A 16,317-nucleotide genomic window follows, 5' to 3' on the forward strand; every position below is an offset into this window, starting at 1 on the left:
TCAAACGAGATGCTATGTCTTCTGACTAATTGCTGCTTATCTTTTTTTACCTGGGGTTTGGCGTTTACAAACTCCCCTCACTTTGCAGTCCGAGAAAGAAAAAAGTTACAAAAAATGTGACAATCTTTTTGGGGCACCGTCAGCGTGAAAGGAAAGGTTACAAGATGTCATTTTTTGCAACAAAATGTAAATACCTGTAAATTAACTGTACACTTTCAACAGTTCAGAATTGCAAAAATATGTGCTTCATTTTTGCTTTCCTAAGTGTGATGGAAACAAAGATTTTAGTATGGTGATGCACAAACTATACTGAATTTACACACATCGATTGTGTGCAATACAGTTTTAGTAGTAAAAATATGCCTGTGGAAATGTAGCTGTCATTTCAATGGAAAATGTGTTGTCTGTAAAAGAGAGTGCACTACAGCACAATGCTTTAGTTTCATTAAAAAAAAAAAAACTAGCCCACCTCATGGCCAGTAAAGCCAGGTAGGTTGCTAACATGGTCAGTCAAAAAAACTGGGCAGTTCTACGAAGTTCGAGAAGTACTGGTCAGTTTGATTTCTCTACTTCTTACAGTAATTCTGTTTCTATTAATATTGCATTGTTTGAGGACGGTCCCTCTTTTTGGTGCAGGTCTTGTGTGTCCTCCTGGAGGTGTAGTTACGGATTTCATTCCTTACCTTGGGGACCTGACATTAAGTGGAGTCTAATTCTTCCTAATCTACATATGTGCCTCTGGCTTTTTTTTCTCCCATTCGATTTGGGATTTTGTAGGAGGCCAAATTCCTTCTTTTGAAGGTGGTCCAGTCTTTCAACATCAAATGCACCCTCTGACGTCAACCCTGGTTAGCGGTCTTAAGTTAAGCAGTTTCAGATAGTGTCTATAGTTCTCCTCCAATCAATGCAAAGCCACAATGTTTAGGCTTTCACCACAATCCTATCTTTAGCTTTTGATCTGTAGGTCAAATTTAACGGCCTGCTGATCTATGTTTGACAACGAAGGCTTAGCCTTTACTTTAGAGGATTTCGAAGTTTTCATTCTAGAGGAAATGTTTGCTTTGGTAATCTCAGCGTCTTCTGTAGTAGTGAATTGGTTATTTCGATACCTATTGAAATCATGTTCTAGACCTCCGGATTCTGAACATGTTCCCCTTTACCTCCTCAAAACCCTCTTGGGTGCCTGAATTTTGCTCTTCCAATAAACCGTATTATACAAAGCTCTGCCCTTTTGCAAGAGCCATGATGTAATGTGAACACTCCGGGTTCTCTTGAATCTTATTATCTTTAAGTGGCCTTGCAGATGTTGGACTAGTGGTCATTTGAAAGAGAAGTTGCATGTACTGCTTCCATACCCATGTGAAAACTTTCAATGGCACTTATGACATCATTCAAAGGGAAAATTCCCCATGTCCTTTACTGAAAAGGTACCATGACGAGTGAAACTGAACTTCTGCAAGTTATATTTTTTTTTTACCTTTCCTTCGGTAGAAATTTACCCTGAAAAAAATGGTTCCCTTTAAATTGTTTCCAATCTTATTTATTTCTCAAATTAGTTTTTTTTCCATCCGACTCGTTTCTATATCAAATTCTGACCTTTTCTAGCTTCCAAATCAAGCAGCGCATATGGGCACTGTTGGGTAATGCTCAGTGTAAAAAGCAATACCCAAGACAGGAAAAAAAAACTTGTCAAGTATTCCAGGCCCAGCCACTAGATGGCAGAATGCAAACCATGTGAATCTGGAAGGTGTTCATGCTGAACGAAAGCTACTCCAAAAATATGAAATTAATGAGCATAACTCATAAACGTAAACACAGTCTTACATTTCTCCTGAAAATAATGAGAGAACATTTTAAAACAAATAGATTGTTGGCTTTGCTAGATTTTCTACATAGCACTCGAAGAGTAAGGCTTGCCTCTTCAACCACACAACCCTCAACGTCAAAGCACAAAGAAAGGGAACTTAGCAAATCAGTGAGCCTGCACTATCCCCTCACGCTTGAGCTGAAGTAATATTTCTCACATGGGCTGCTTAACTGCCCTTTAGACACACAGGCCCAATAGAACAGGCCTGACACTTATCAGTTCAGAAGCAGAGTATTTGATTCTGTTTTGTAAAGCATTTGGGTGCAGTCTACTAAATGGCTACTCAATACGTGTAGAAGACTCTAGTACTGACGTGGTTGGTTGGCAGCCATCAATACCCTTCTGAAAGGAAGACTGGTACTCAACTGAGTAACTGTTTTCAAAAGATGTAACATTCAGTTTTATTTTCAAATTAAATGACAAAAACCGAACCCCCAATTCTTTTTTTTTTTTACAAAATACATCTTTTTATATTAAGCACTGTCTACATAAATAATGAAAACTTCTTTAATAATTATAGATATGTATATGTATATTATGTACAAGCAAATCCTATGAAAATCAACAAAAAGATGTTGCTTTGCAGTTCCCCTGCAGAAAATTCATAAAGTTCCTTGGTATCAGATGGGCATGAGTTTTATCATACCCTGCAGAAAAAAAGGAGTACCAGTGTTTTCAGACCAATCTGAAAGGGTGCAGTTGAAAGTGGCAGGTCCTTTATGTTTATAGCTCTTTCGATCCATCTGAATAGGCATCCATATTTGCCGATCCACTGGGTTTAAAGTTTATTTCCACTTTAGTTCTTGATAACCTCTTGAATTTAGCCAAGACAAACAGCTGAACACACCTGGTCTCAAGCCTGTCCATGACAACGATCCCCTTTACTGGATTCCATGAAGGTCTTCAGTTCTCGGCTTTGCCTTTCCACGGCAGTGCCAACTACCAACCCTTCAGAGTAACATTACTTTGAGAAGTATCCGCATCCGATGTTTGCAGTGTTTATCGGATCCACCAATAAATCCTCACTGCAGTCCATTCAAATAAGCAGGTGCAAGACCTAAACATTTTTCATTGTTAGGTGAAAAACACCATATTCAGTAAGATTCACATCCAAATGGATGACTTTAAAGTCTTTACTAAAATAGTAAAAAGAAACAAGACCTGAGAAAAAAAGAAAGAAGATGAAATATAAAATTTGAGGCAGTTATCAGTTGTTTTCACATGTATTCAACTGCTGGTACTTCAAAAAGATTATCCCAGAAATCATGATACATGCACGCAAATAGACACAAGGATAGGGTGTTCGGACAACTTACCAGTCACCCATAGTATTTTGCATGCTCCAATTAAATATACTAGTAACTTATGTACCCACCTGGATACCCATAAGTAAAGCCATGTGTTACGCCACATCCATAATCCTAGAAAACCTTAATTTGATTTTCAAAAAGGTTTGATGGTTGAACACAAACTTTGGATTAGTTTCCACAATGATCAAAATAGAAATGTTTTTCTTTGTTTCAACCACTTACTAAAAGAAAACTAGTTACTTACCTGTAACTTTGGTTCCCCAGTATTGGTAACTTTCATAGATTCCCATGCTTTGTATCATTCCCCGTCGTCGGAATGGGAGCCTCGGTAAATAAAAAAATATAACCATAGAAACAAAAGAGAAAATAGGTTTAGGCCTCATCTCATTTTGTATCCTATCACCCTCTTTGTGTAAAAGAGACCAAACTTCCGTCAGGACCAATCAGAACAGCCTCACCCCATAGAACCTTCCTGAGAGAGCTCAGAGCCTCAGACTTTCGTAGCCGTTGTGCAAACCGCCACTATCTCTCTAAAAAGACTGAGCTTTCGCAGGGGAGGAGGGTGGGCGCATGGGAATCTATGAAAGTTACCAATACTGGGGAACTAAAGTTACAGGTAAGTAACTTGTTTTCTTACCCCAGTATTGGAACTTTCATAGATTCCCATGCTTTGTATCAGAATAGCCAGCAGTAAATCACCAAAGCACATTTTGTCATTTATATAAATATAGAGCATTACATGCCCACTAGCGATGTTTACAGAGAACATTGATAAATTGTTACCATAAGAAAAGAAAACATCACAAACAAAATGTGCAATACAGGAAGGAGGGATTGTAGGGAAAGCTCACCCCTCACTGAAACGGATTCCTGAGGACTGCTTGACCAACAGCAGCATCGTCCTGTCCTGTAGACTCTAGGCAGTAATGCTTCGTGAAGGTATGAGTACTGCTCCACATTGCTGCCCAGCATATGTCCTTGATCGTGACTCCTGCAAAAGGAGCCACCGAAGATGCCACCGCTCTTGTGGAATGCGCACAAACCTTTCTGCCCAGAGGTGCCTCCTGATGGCAGAATTGAATCGCACTGGAGATCCAGCGGGAAATGCTTGTCTTTGTTAAAGCACATCCCTTCCGTGGTGCGCTATAGGCAACAAACAACTGCAATGACTTTCTAAAGGACCTTGTGCGCTCCGAATAGAATTTCAAGCATCTTTGAACATCCAAAGAATGCAATGTTCGTTCGGCCGGAGTAGAAGGTCGCGGAAAAAATGATTTTAGAATAAAGGGTTCATTCAAATGGAACTCGGACAGAACATTCGGGATGAACTTTGGATTAGTTCTAAGGATAAGAACATCTCTTTTGAATTGAAGGAAAGGTTCCACTATGGACAGCGCCTGAAGCTCACTAACCCTCCTAGTTGATGTTAGAGCTAAGAGGAGGGCTAGCTTCCAAGATAGGAATTTCAAGTCCGCCTTGTGAATAGGCTCAAAAGGAGCCTTCATTAGTTGAGCCAACACCAGGTTGAGCTGCCAAATAGGAGGAGGTGGACGAACTGGAGGATACATCCGAAACAGGCCTTTCAAGAACTGTTTAATAATTCTAGAAGACCATAGAGAACGGCCTGATGAAGTTCGCCTGAACCTTGAGATGGCTGCCAGATGCACCTTGACTGTAGAGTGAGCCAAACCAGACTTAGCCAACTATAGTATATATGGCAAAATCTGATGAGGAAGAGACTTGTAAGGATGGAGACGTTTGACACCACAGGCAGAATCTTTCATTTTGCTTTGTACGTCTTATTAGTACTTGGCGCTCGAGCCTGGGACAAAACCTATCTACACTCCTTGGTGAGATTCAGATGTCAGAATTCTCTGTATTAAGGAGCCACGCTGTTAAATGCAGCGACCCCGGATCCGGATGGAGCACCTAACCTTGATAACAGAGACGGAACTAGTTGCAGGCAAATTGGACGATCCTGAGAGAGTAGAAGTTCTGTGTACCAGAACTGCCGGGGCCACGCTGGAGCAATGAGAATCATCCTGCATGGCTCCGCTTTGATCTTTCGGAGCACTCGCGGAATGAGAGGAATTGATGGAAAAGCGTAAAAGAATGCGCGAACCAAGCCGTTGAAAGCGCATTCCCCAAGGATCCCTGATGGTGTTCCTTGCTTGCGTAGAACCGGCATTTGGCGTTCTCCGGAGACGCAAAGAGGTCTATGGTCGGTGTTCCCCAGACTGAGAACACTTCCTCCAGAAATGACTGATTCAATTCCCATTCGTGATTCGCCTGTTTCTGGCGACTTAGTGCATCTGCTGTAATATTGAGAGCCGGGAAACATCCTTTACAACGTAACTGGTACACCGCGGTACCGTTACGACGCAGCTTTAACAACGAAAGTCGTTACGACTTTCGCTGGAGGGCGCTCTAGGATAGGGGATAGTTTAATTTACTATCCAACTCCTTCCCTACTAACCACGGGGACTGGTGATGGAATAGTAAATTAAACTATTCACTATCAGCGCCCCCACTCAACTCAAGTCGTTGTAACGACTTGCGTTGTTAAAACTGCGTCGTAAAGGGACGCGTTGTAACGGTACGCGTTGTACCGTCATACATCCAGAGAGCCTGGCGGGTGTTCCGCTTGTAGAGTGACTTTGTGAAGAATAGCCCAATCCCAAAGTCCTTGGACAGAGTTTGTGATCACGTCCCCCCTTGCTTGTTGATATAGTGCATGGCCGTCGTATTGTCCGCCCGGACCAGCACTGTGTGATTTTGAACTCTCGGGAGGAAAGCTTGCAAAGCTAACCGAACGGCTATCAGTTCCAAAAAATTGATGTGGCACTGGCGCTGTTCTGGACTCAAGTGTCCCCTGATTTTGAAGTTCTTGGAGAACTGCTCCCCAGCCTTCTAATGAGGCATCCGTTGTTAGGACCAAAGGAGATGGTGGAATCCTGAATGTTAGACCTTCTGCGATGTTCTTTCACCAACCACCACTCGCATGCCTTTATCTGCGGTGTAACCAAAATTGTCGTTGAACGAGCCCTCTGCCTGGCACCATTGTCTGTCTAGTTCCTCCTGCAGAGGACGCATCCGCAGTCTGCAATGCGGTACTAATGGTATGCAAGATTAAATCGATCCGAGCAGGGACTTGTAGCACCGAACTGAAAGGGATTTCTTTTTCTGCACCTGGCGAGCTGAGAGCATCAGTTTTTGCTGACGTTCGTCTGAAGGACGAGCTTTGCACTGTTCCGTGTCTAAAATGGCCCCTAGGAATCTTGCAGACCTGGAAGGTTGAAGAAGGGACTTCTTCTCGTTGAGCTGAAGGCCCAGGTGATTGAACAATTGGATGCAAGTTGAAATGGACGACTGGCTAGTCAAGACTCCATCTTTCCAAGAAACTTCCAAGGCCAAGTAGGGGAAAACGTCCAGGGATTGCTTCCTGAGGAAAGCCGCCACTGGTGCCAGCACCTTTGTGAAAATCTGTGGCACCGACCGAAGGCCAAACGGAAGAAATTTGAATTGGAAATGGCTCTTGCCTACTGTGAAGCGTAAATATTGCCTGTGAGCTGGATGGATCGGTACGTGGAAGTACGCATCTTCTAAATCCAGAGACGGCATATAGTCTCCCGGGTTCAGTAGACGAAGAATATCCTGGAGAGTGACCATCCTGAAAGACAGTTTGATGAGATAAGTGTTGAGCTCTCGTAGATCTAAAATGGGGTGCCGAGTATCTGCAGTCTTTCAAACCAGGAAGAACCTGGAATAAAAACCTCTGCCCCTCTGAGAGAGAGGTACCAGCTCCATTGCCCCCTTGATGAAAAGCTGGTGGGCTTTGAGGCTTAGCAGACCCAGATGTCTTGATTGATGGGCGCCTGGAGCTCTGGTTGGAGGAAGATCTTGGAACTCCAACGTATGGCCACTCTGAACAATATTTAGGACCCGCTGGTCTGATGTTATCTTTCCCCAGCTGTCCAGACAAAAAGATATCCTGCCCCCTACTGATGTTACTGTCAGGGGAGGAACAGTAGAAAGCCAGGAGGCCGCTATTGTCTCTTGGCATTGTCACGACCCTGGCGATTCTGACGCCCTCTCTGAGATTGGCGAGAGTAAGACGCCGATTGGCCTTGGCGTTTATTTGAATATGGAGTCTTGTAAGACTGAAGTCTGCGTTGAATATCTTTGCTGGTTGTTGCCTCTACAAGTAGAGAAACCCCTGCCTCTCGCTCCTTTGAATGGGACCTTTCGATAATTCAACGACCCCAAGGACTTTGCCGTGTCAGTGTCCTTTTTGATATTCTGTAGGGCGTCATCTACATGCTTGCCGAACAGCATTTCACCATCAAATGGGAGGTCCAGGATCTTATTTTGGACCTCTTGACGAAACCAGGTCGCTCGCAACCAGCCCTGAAGGCGCAATACCGCCGAACCGGCCAAAGCTCGAAAAGCAGTGGAAGCTATGTCCATCGCAAAATCAATCACTTCCGAGGATGATCTTTCTCCCTCCATCAGAACTCTCCTGGCCTCCTCCTTGGCAGATTCTGGCAGTTCCACAAATGGCTCCAAGTCGCACCACATCTGGCGATCGTACCTACCTAGAATGGCTAGAGCATTCGCTGCTCGGACAAGAAGGCTGGCCATGGAGGAAAATGTTTTACCCACGTTATCCAAGCGCCTCCCTTCCTTGTCTGGAGGTGTAGTTAAAGGCGTTGATGGGTTTTTGGATTTGCTCTGTGCTGCCTGCGAGATCACAGAATCAGGCTTAGGCTGTCCAAGAAGACACGCTGGACTGCCATCCGGGGCTTTATATTTCTTCTCCAGCCGGGGAAGAACAGGGACTGTGGCCGGGTTTTGCATGATCTTGATTCCTTCATCCCACACATGTTCAATTATGGGAATGGACCTAACTGACCTGTATTCTTCCTTGAAGTCATAAAGGAAACAGTCAGACTGTTCCGTTTTAATTGGCAATCCAAACCTCTTCGATGCCCTTTCCATGAGGTTATGGAACCCCCTTCAATATCAGTTGGAGGAGACACCGCTGTGTCCTGTCCCACGACATCCGGATTTTGCAACCCACTTTCGTCGAGATCCAAGATTGGGTCTTAAAAAGGATCAGTTAATGGATCACCCTGATCATAGTCATCATCATCCACATCCCGTACATCCTCATTGATCTCTCTCCTAGGTTCAGGTTCTATTGGCCGTGGGACCACCACTGGAATGACAGCTGGTGGCGTCCGAGGGACCACCGGAATAGCAGGTCATTCTGGCTGCACTGTAGACTGTGGTAGAAACGTGTTCCTGTAGTCATGCAGCATTAATTGTAGATCTGAAACTAGAGAGGCCGGCATGGCCACCATGTCTTGACTCAAGCCCGAGGGATGTTGCTGTTGAGAATCATAACGTTGAACCCCTGGGTCATCGTGATGTTCATAGTATTCTTCAGCGTCAGTCTCTTGACACTTGACATTTAAAGTTGAAGGACTGTAGGCATCCCCATATTGACCCCCGTCCTCTTCTTCCTCTGACTCCTCATCCAGCAGCATTGTTGGAGGCAAGGGTGTAACCAGTCTGAGACATCATCTCTGGTGTTATTCGAAGTTTCTGTATTGTCGACGACTTCGAGTGAGTCGTCGGAGCAATCGTCGATAGAGTCATCGTCGAAGAAGCAAATCTAAGGAATAGTCGACAGCCCACCGGACCTAGTCGGCGAAGTCATCGTCGACGAAGGAATGATAGTCGACAGCCTCGTCGACAAACTCATAGTCACCAGCATGATAGTCGTCGTCGTAGTCTTAGTCGTCGAAGCAGCAGTCGACAGTACCTTCGATGACATCACTAGCGACGACGAGGCAGAAACTATCGTCGACGAACATGAAGGTACCTTAAACGTCGACGGAGTCAAAGGCGTCGTCGCCACCACACCAATGGAGCACTTGATGCTTTAGTAGAAGCAATCGTCGTCGACGGACGCTGTTTTTGATCAGATTTTGTCTCTGGAGTGACTGCAGAAAGTTTCTTGCGGTCTTTCTCCTTGTGGGACTTTTGAGAAGTGATAGGAACTTCCTTGCTGTCCTTTTTGGCTGTGTCCATCCCAGCAGCATGTCCCAGCCTCTCCTTTTTACCTCGGTGAGGAGATTTAATGGGACTAGCCATCTCAGACCTATCAGAGATCTTATAAGAGGCCTTAACAGGAGGCTCATTAAAAGTAGAGGGAGAAGACCTACCCCTATTATTGGATCTCCTGGAGGTCGAGGCAGATGTAGAATCCTCCTCATCAGACAAGAGCAGCTCCTTCCGAGTCTTCATCTTCTGAAGCCAGGTCAACAGCCGGCCCTCTCTGTCTCGCAAAGTCTTTGTAGAAAAAGTTATACATATTTTGCAATCTGTGGCCTTGTGGTCAGGATATAAGCAGTAAATACAGCTGTCATGCTCATCTTCCACAAAAAGCCTTTTTTCCACAGGATGCACAGGACCCGAATAAAGCCTTCTTTTCCTTGTACGACATTGTTGATTTAAGTTAAAAAGTTGAAGTAATAAGCTGAATAGAATGAAAAACTGAGCAGAGCTCAGTGGAGACTCCCTAGCACAACGTACGGTAGAAAAATCTGAGGCTCTGAGCTCTCAGGGAGGTTCTATGGGGTGAGGCTGTTCTGATTGGTCATGACGGAAGTTTGGTCTCTTTTACACAAAGAGGGCGATAGGATACAAAATGAGATGAGGCCTAAGCCTATTTTATCTTTTGTTTTAATGGTTAATGTTATTTTCTTATTTACTGAGGCTCCCACTCAGACGGGGAATGATACAAAGCATGGGAATCTATGAAAGTTCCAATACTGGGGTAACATTTAATTTTAGGAGTTACTACTTGGGCCTCAAGCAGGGAGATTTCCTTTACAAGAAAGGGCAAAAGTGCGCATCTAAAGGCAAATGACCTGCTCTCCCAGACAACTTGGCATGAGAAAAAGAGGTTTTAAGTTGCAACTGAAAGTTCAAAAGATAAGCTTCGGTCAACAGCTATTTGAGGTTTAATAGTGCATTCCAAATATAGTCACTATCTGGGATTCACAAAAGTCACAGAAAAATAAAAACACTGGTGTCCATGCATATTTACTGTGTGATGCTACTAGTCGGTACAATTCTTGAGGCTGCATCAAGTATGCGCCATCTTCTGTACCAGTCCTTATGTCAAATTGCACATATTTCTATCTAGGTTCTAGTACTGCTCAGAGATGAGATTTTCATGTGTGCTGAACATATTAAGTATTATAGAGTGAAAAAGCCATCATTACAAATGCACCATATGCAAACAGAATTTTTGTGACTTTGCTTTTATAAGAAAGAAAGCAGGATCAGTTTGAGAAACGTTATCATCAAGTAATTAGAAATTCTTCCATTGCTTTCCCAAAAGCAATTATCATGGGGCAGACCACTGCCACTATGAGTGAATCCGGTGGTGGGCCAGTGCGTAGAAATAAAGGATCCTGATCCGGTGCCTTATATTTCTTTGCAATTCTAGAGGGCCCTGAGCCCACTGTAGCAGATGTTAAAAATGTCTTCATTACAGGTTCTATCAATCCTGGCACCAAAGGAAATAGAGGTCTAGCTGACGACTTACGATGTAAAGTATTAAATATAACAGAAGATTTAACAGGAGGCACAGACATAGTTATGTTAAATTTGTTAGCTCCCAGACAATACTTCACTGAAAGTTCCTAGATCAACGGGAGATATCCTGGAAGGTGGTGTTGATGAAATCGTGGGGGAATAGTCTCTGTAAGGCGACCTAGTTGAGGTGGACGTGGTAGGGTCTCTCTGCCTTCTCCTAGGAGTAGGAGACCGGTGAGGCCTACTGCGGTCCTTTGAGTGTGAACGCCTCTTCACTGGAGATCTAGATAGTCTTGGAGACCTACCAGCCGGTGGTCTTGAACAGTCTACAGTAAGAGGTCTATCACCAATTCTAGGCTGCATTTTCCAATGACGGATGCTCTCCAACCATCTAGGGGACATACCAGCAGGAGATTACTTGCGCACCGGAGAACCCTCCGGGGTTACCTGCACAATTTGTATTCCCATCGACGACGAACTCCTTATATAGACTGTGGAGATCTAGACGTCGGTCTAGTTTCTTCTTCCCCAGGAACCAATTGCCTGTCCCTCGACGTCGAGCCAGAATGAGCCACCATAGAGGATGCCTGGTGAGGAGAGGTTCTGACAGATGGAGATCTGTTCGAAGAAGCCCTTGACGTCGGGTCTTTCGACGTCGACCATGGTTGGTCCGTAGGTGTCCGCCCTCGGCTCCGACCTCGACAAAGACCTGTGACTGATCCGAGAGGTCGATCTAGAGTGTCTCGATGCCGACCTTGGAGCAGGTGGCGGAGACCTAGACGTCTATTTTCTCGACGTCGGCAGCCTTTGACATCGAACGAGACTTTTCATGCCTCGAGCTCGAAGCATGTCTCGATGTTGACCCATGCCTAGAAGGCAACCTTGATCATCTTCTCTTCTCAGGTCTCACCGATCTACTCCTAGCCCTCGACGTCTATCTACTTCACACCCTCGGCGCAGTCTTTACTGCAATAGACACCAAATGCCTCGACGTAGACCGGCTTCTCAGCGGCGATCTCGATCTGTTTTGACGTTGACTTGCTTCTTAAAGGGGATGTCTTCGACGGCAGTTTACTTCTTTCCACTGGTCTCTACGTCGACATACCTGATGGTGATCTAGACTTCGATCTCACTTTTTCACTCGAGTCGACGGTAGCTCATGACGCCTTTTCTTACTCCTACCATCAGGAGAAGCAGATTAAAGGAAAGGGCGGCCTTCCCGATGAAATTTCACTTCTTGCCCCCTTCTCATGATGTGTCTCCCTCTCCATAAGCCCCAAAATACGAATCTTCTCTTTCCTTCAGAGTTCTTCTGGAAAGCTTGAGGCAGTGATAACATTTCTCTATGTCATGTGTGGAAGGTAAACAAACCACACAAACAGAATGTTTTGGACATCTTCCCACAGGAACGACATTTGTAAAATAAAGGTGGCATAACGTACTAAAAATTAACGAATAGTTTCTTACCTGTCGGTGTAGTTTTGCAGCTTGAAGATCTTTCTGGATTCACTATGCTGTGCATATTCCGCGGTCTTGTGGTTGGGTCCGGATTCGTAGTCTTTTCTTTGTTTTTTTTTTGTAGCCCTTGTGGGCGTCGGCGTCACACCTCCTCGGGCGCATTTCCGGTGACGTCGGCATGCTTCCTGCGGAAGCTCCCACTCTTGGGCGCCATCTTCGGATTCTTTTTTCCGTGTTTCCTTCTTTTCCGAAGCCATGGCAATGTTCTATTCAAGGTGATAATTTCTTTACCACATGTCCTTATATTCTGTTACTTCTTCTCCTATCACCTCTATATTTTTTTTTTTTGACCACCTCCTCTCTCTCCAGCCTTATCTTTCTGGCGGAGGTGGGTGGGTTCGCTAGTGAATCCAGAAAGATCTTCAAGCTGCAAAACTACACCGACAGGTAAGAAACTATTCGTTTTGCAGCGTGAATCTTTCTGGATTCACTATGCTGTGCATAGATTTCGTAGCGGTTTCTCACTTCCGTGGTGGCTGGGTGGAAGATGAGCTCTGGTTTCTGAATATATGCTGGAGCACCCTTTGTCCGACTTGTGCTTCCTTGTTCATCTGAACATCCACGCAAAAGTGCTTCGTGAATGTGTGCACCGAAGCCCATGTTGCCGCCAGGCATATGTCTTGTATGGGTGTATTGGCCAGGAAAGCTATTGTAGCCCCCTTCTTCCTAGTGGAGTGGGCGCGCGCCCCCTCTGCCAGTTCTTCTCCTGCCCTTTTGTGGCAGAGTTGGATAGTTTGCGCGATCCATCGTGCAATAGTGTTCTTAGTGACTGCTTTGCCCATGTAACTGTTGGCGAACGGCACAAAAAACTGTTTCGTTTTCCTGTGTCCTTTTGTCCTTTCGATGTAATGCATGACCGCCCTTCTGGCGTCCAGGGTATGCAGAGCTCGCTCTGCGCTAGTGGTTGGTTTTTGGAAAAAACTCGGTATCTGAATGGACTGGTTCATGTGGAACCTGGACACCACCTTCGGCATGAAATGTGGGTCGGTCCTCATCACCACCCTGTCATTGTGTATTTGTAAGTATGGCTCCTGTAGCGTCAACGCTTGCAGTTCGCTCACTCTGCGTAAGGATGTAATTGCAACCAGGAAAGCAGTTTTCATAGTTAGCATCTTCAAAGAGGCCTTGTGAAGTGGCTCGAAGGGCTCCTTCATGAGTTCCGTCAGGACCACGTTTAAGTTCCATGCCGGTGGTGGCACCCGCTTGGGTGGTGCAATCCTTTTTGCTCCTTCGAGGAACCTCTTTACAACTTGTGATGTTTAGAAGCTTCTGCCCATCTCACCCCTTGTGTATGCCACTATAGCCGCCAGGTGAACTCTTAAGGAGGACGAGCTGAGCTTTTTGTCCAGCAAGTGTGTCAGGTACTTCAGTACCGTGGAGTCCTTCATTTTATTGTGAAGTCTCTCCCTCCTGCACCACATCGTGAACCTTTTCCACTTTGCGACATAGCACTTCCTTGTGCTGGGCCTTCGTGCCTCCCGAAGAACCCTGAGGGTGCTCTCTGGCAGTTTTAAGTGTGCGAATTCGATGTCCTCAGGAGCCATGCTACTAGGCTCATGCTCTCTGGTTCTGGGTGCAGCACCTCTCCGTTCTGCATGGAGAGCAGGTCCTTTCTCCTGCTGAATCTGTGGGGCGCACACTGCGCCATCTCCATGATCTGCGAGTACCAAGTCTGCCTCGCCCACTGCGGCGCGACCAGTATCAGGGTCATGGTGCTCGCCCTGCACTTGCTCAGCACTCTGTGAATCAGCGGTATCGGGGGAAAAGCGTATGCAAATGTCCCGGACCAGTCTATCCATAGGGCATTCCCAAGGGACCCCTCTTCGTGTTGTCTGGATGCGAAGTTTCGGCATTTCGCATTCTGGCGTGTTGCAAACAGGTCCACCGATGGTGTCCCCCACCTGTTGAACAGCCTCCTCGTCTCCTGAGCATTGAGCTCCCACTCGTGGGATGCCGAGGTCTGTCTGCTCAGCCAGTCTGTTTGAATGTTCTCCTTGCCTGGTAGGTGTATGGCTATCAAGTCTATGTGGAGAGGGATGGCCCACCTCCATATCTCCTGCGCCAGCGTCGAAAGCGTTGTAGACTGTGTTCCACCCTGCTTGTTGATGTAGAACATCGCCGTGGTGTTGTCTGTCTGTAGCAACACCCTCTGCCTGTACAGTCTTGTCTGGAAGGCTTTCAGTGCAAGGAAGATTGTCTTCAGTTCTAGGTAATTGATGTGTTTTGTTGCATCTGCTGGCGTCCAAAGGCCCCTCACTTTGAGTTCCTCCATGTGAGCGCCCCATCCCTTCAGGGATGCGTCCGTGGTGATGGTCACTGTCGGAGTTGGGAGTGTAAGTGGCTGCCCCCTTGTTAGGTTCTCCAGGGTCCACCATGCCATCTCCTTCTGCACTGCGTGCGTCACCACCACAAGATCCTCCCAACTGCCCGAAGCCTGTGACCATTGTTCCTGCAGCCATTCTTACATGGGTCTCATGTGGAGCCGCACATTCGGCACTAGGTGGATGCATGATGCCATCATACCCATGATCTTGCTCGCAGTCCTCACTGTCCGAGCTTGCCCCTTCCGGTATAGTCGAGTTTCCTTGACCAGTGCCCTTGCTCTCTTCTCGCTGGGGGACACTTTGCCCTGTATGGTGTTGATCTCTGCCCCCAGGAAGATCTTCACTTGCTCCGGCTCCATTGATGATTTCTTCCAATGCACGGAGAACCCCAAGTGTATGAGTGTTTTCGTCACTGTATGTGCATGCTGCTTGCACTTCTGGTACGAGCTTGCTTTTACCAGCCAGTCGTCGAGGTAAGGGTATACGTGTATCCCCTGTCTTCGTAAGTGCGCTGCGACTGCCGCGAGGCACTTCGTGAATACCCTCGGTGCTGATTTTAGTCCGGAGGCCAGCGTTGTGAACTGGTAGTGGCCTCCTCCGATAGCGAACCTGAGCATATGCTTGTGCTTGTCGTTCATCGGTATGTGTAAGTAGGCGTCCCTGAGGTCTATCGTGACCATGAAGTCTCCGACCTGCAACTGCGGCAGCACCTCCTACAAGGAGGTCATTTTGAACTTGTGTTCTTATGAATTTGTTGAGGAACCTCAGGTCTAGGATGGGTCTCATTTTGTCGTCGACCTTTGGTACTAGGAAGTACGTTGAGTATATTCCCTTGTTCCTCTCCCTGAAGGGAACTCTTTCTATGGCCTTTTTCTGTAGAAGTTCTTGCACTTCTTCCTGAAGTCTCGCCAGCTGTTCTTTTGCTGGTGGCTTCCCCCTTGGTTTTCTGTTTGTTGGTTTTGTCTCCAACTCCAAGCAGTATCCGAATTGAATGATGTTTAGGATCCATTTGTCTGATGTTATTTCTCTCCATTCCTGGAGATAGAACTTTAATCTTCCCCGCACTGGTGTCATGTGGTCGTAGGTCATTAGATTGTCCAGACCCCTTTGTACGCGGTGCCCCCTGGGATCTTTTCTGTGGTCGGGCACCCGGGGAGTGTGAAGTCACTTCGAGGTGGGCTGCTGCCCCCCTCTTCTATTCTGGCCACGTCCATTTCTCCCTCGAAAGGACTGACCCATTGGTTGGTATTGCCAGGACTGCTTCTGGTGACCTTGCTGAGCCTGCGAGTCTGCCTGGTGCGTCTGCTGGAAGGCCTGGTGCGATGTACCTGGCTGGTTTCCACCTCTTCCGCCGGGCCTCCGTGCCGGGGTGCCCCTTCTGTTGCCTCTGAACTGCAATGCCCCCATGGATCTTGCAGTCTCGTTATCTTTTTTGAGTTGGCATAGTTTGTCGTCAACCGTTGCTCCGAAAAGTGTTTCGCCGTTGAACGGTGTGTTCAGGATACTGTGTTGCACCTCGGGTTTGAACCCTGAGATCCTGAGCCAGGCGTGTCTCCTCTCCGTGACACCCATCATCATTAGCCTGCTGGCGGTGTCTGCTCCGTCCAGGGCCGTCTTAAGGCAAGAATTTGCCGCGTTCTTTCTTTCTTCGACCAATTTTTCGGCCTTCTGCCTGGCCTCCTGGGGT

The 16,317-nt window shown here is 46.3% G+C and overlaps 1 protein-coding gene across 2 annotated transcripts in view; it reads right to left on the minus strand.

The window, feature by feature from the left end:
• Positions 1-2,237: 2,237 nt before the first annotated feature.
• DEDD2 (death effector domain containing 2) overlaps positions 2,238-16,317 on the minus strand; it is a 111,340-nt gene continuing 97,260 nt past the window's right edge. For both annotated transcript variants that reach the window (XM_086933043.1, XM_086933044.1), the window contains exon 6: positions 2,238-3,028. The gene's annotated coding sequence lies outside the window, so the exon portion shown is untranslated. The remainder of the gene's footprint in view (positions 3,029-16,317) is intronic.

This window comes from Lissotriton vulgaris, chromosome 7 (assembly GCF_964263255.1).
Source record: "Lissotriton vulgaris chromosome 7, aLisVul1.2, whole genome shotgun sequence".
In the NCBI taxonomy this organism is placed as follows: Eukaryota; Metazoa; Chordata; class Amphibia; order Caudata; family Salamandridae; genus Lissotriton; species Lissotriton vulgaris.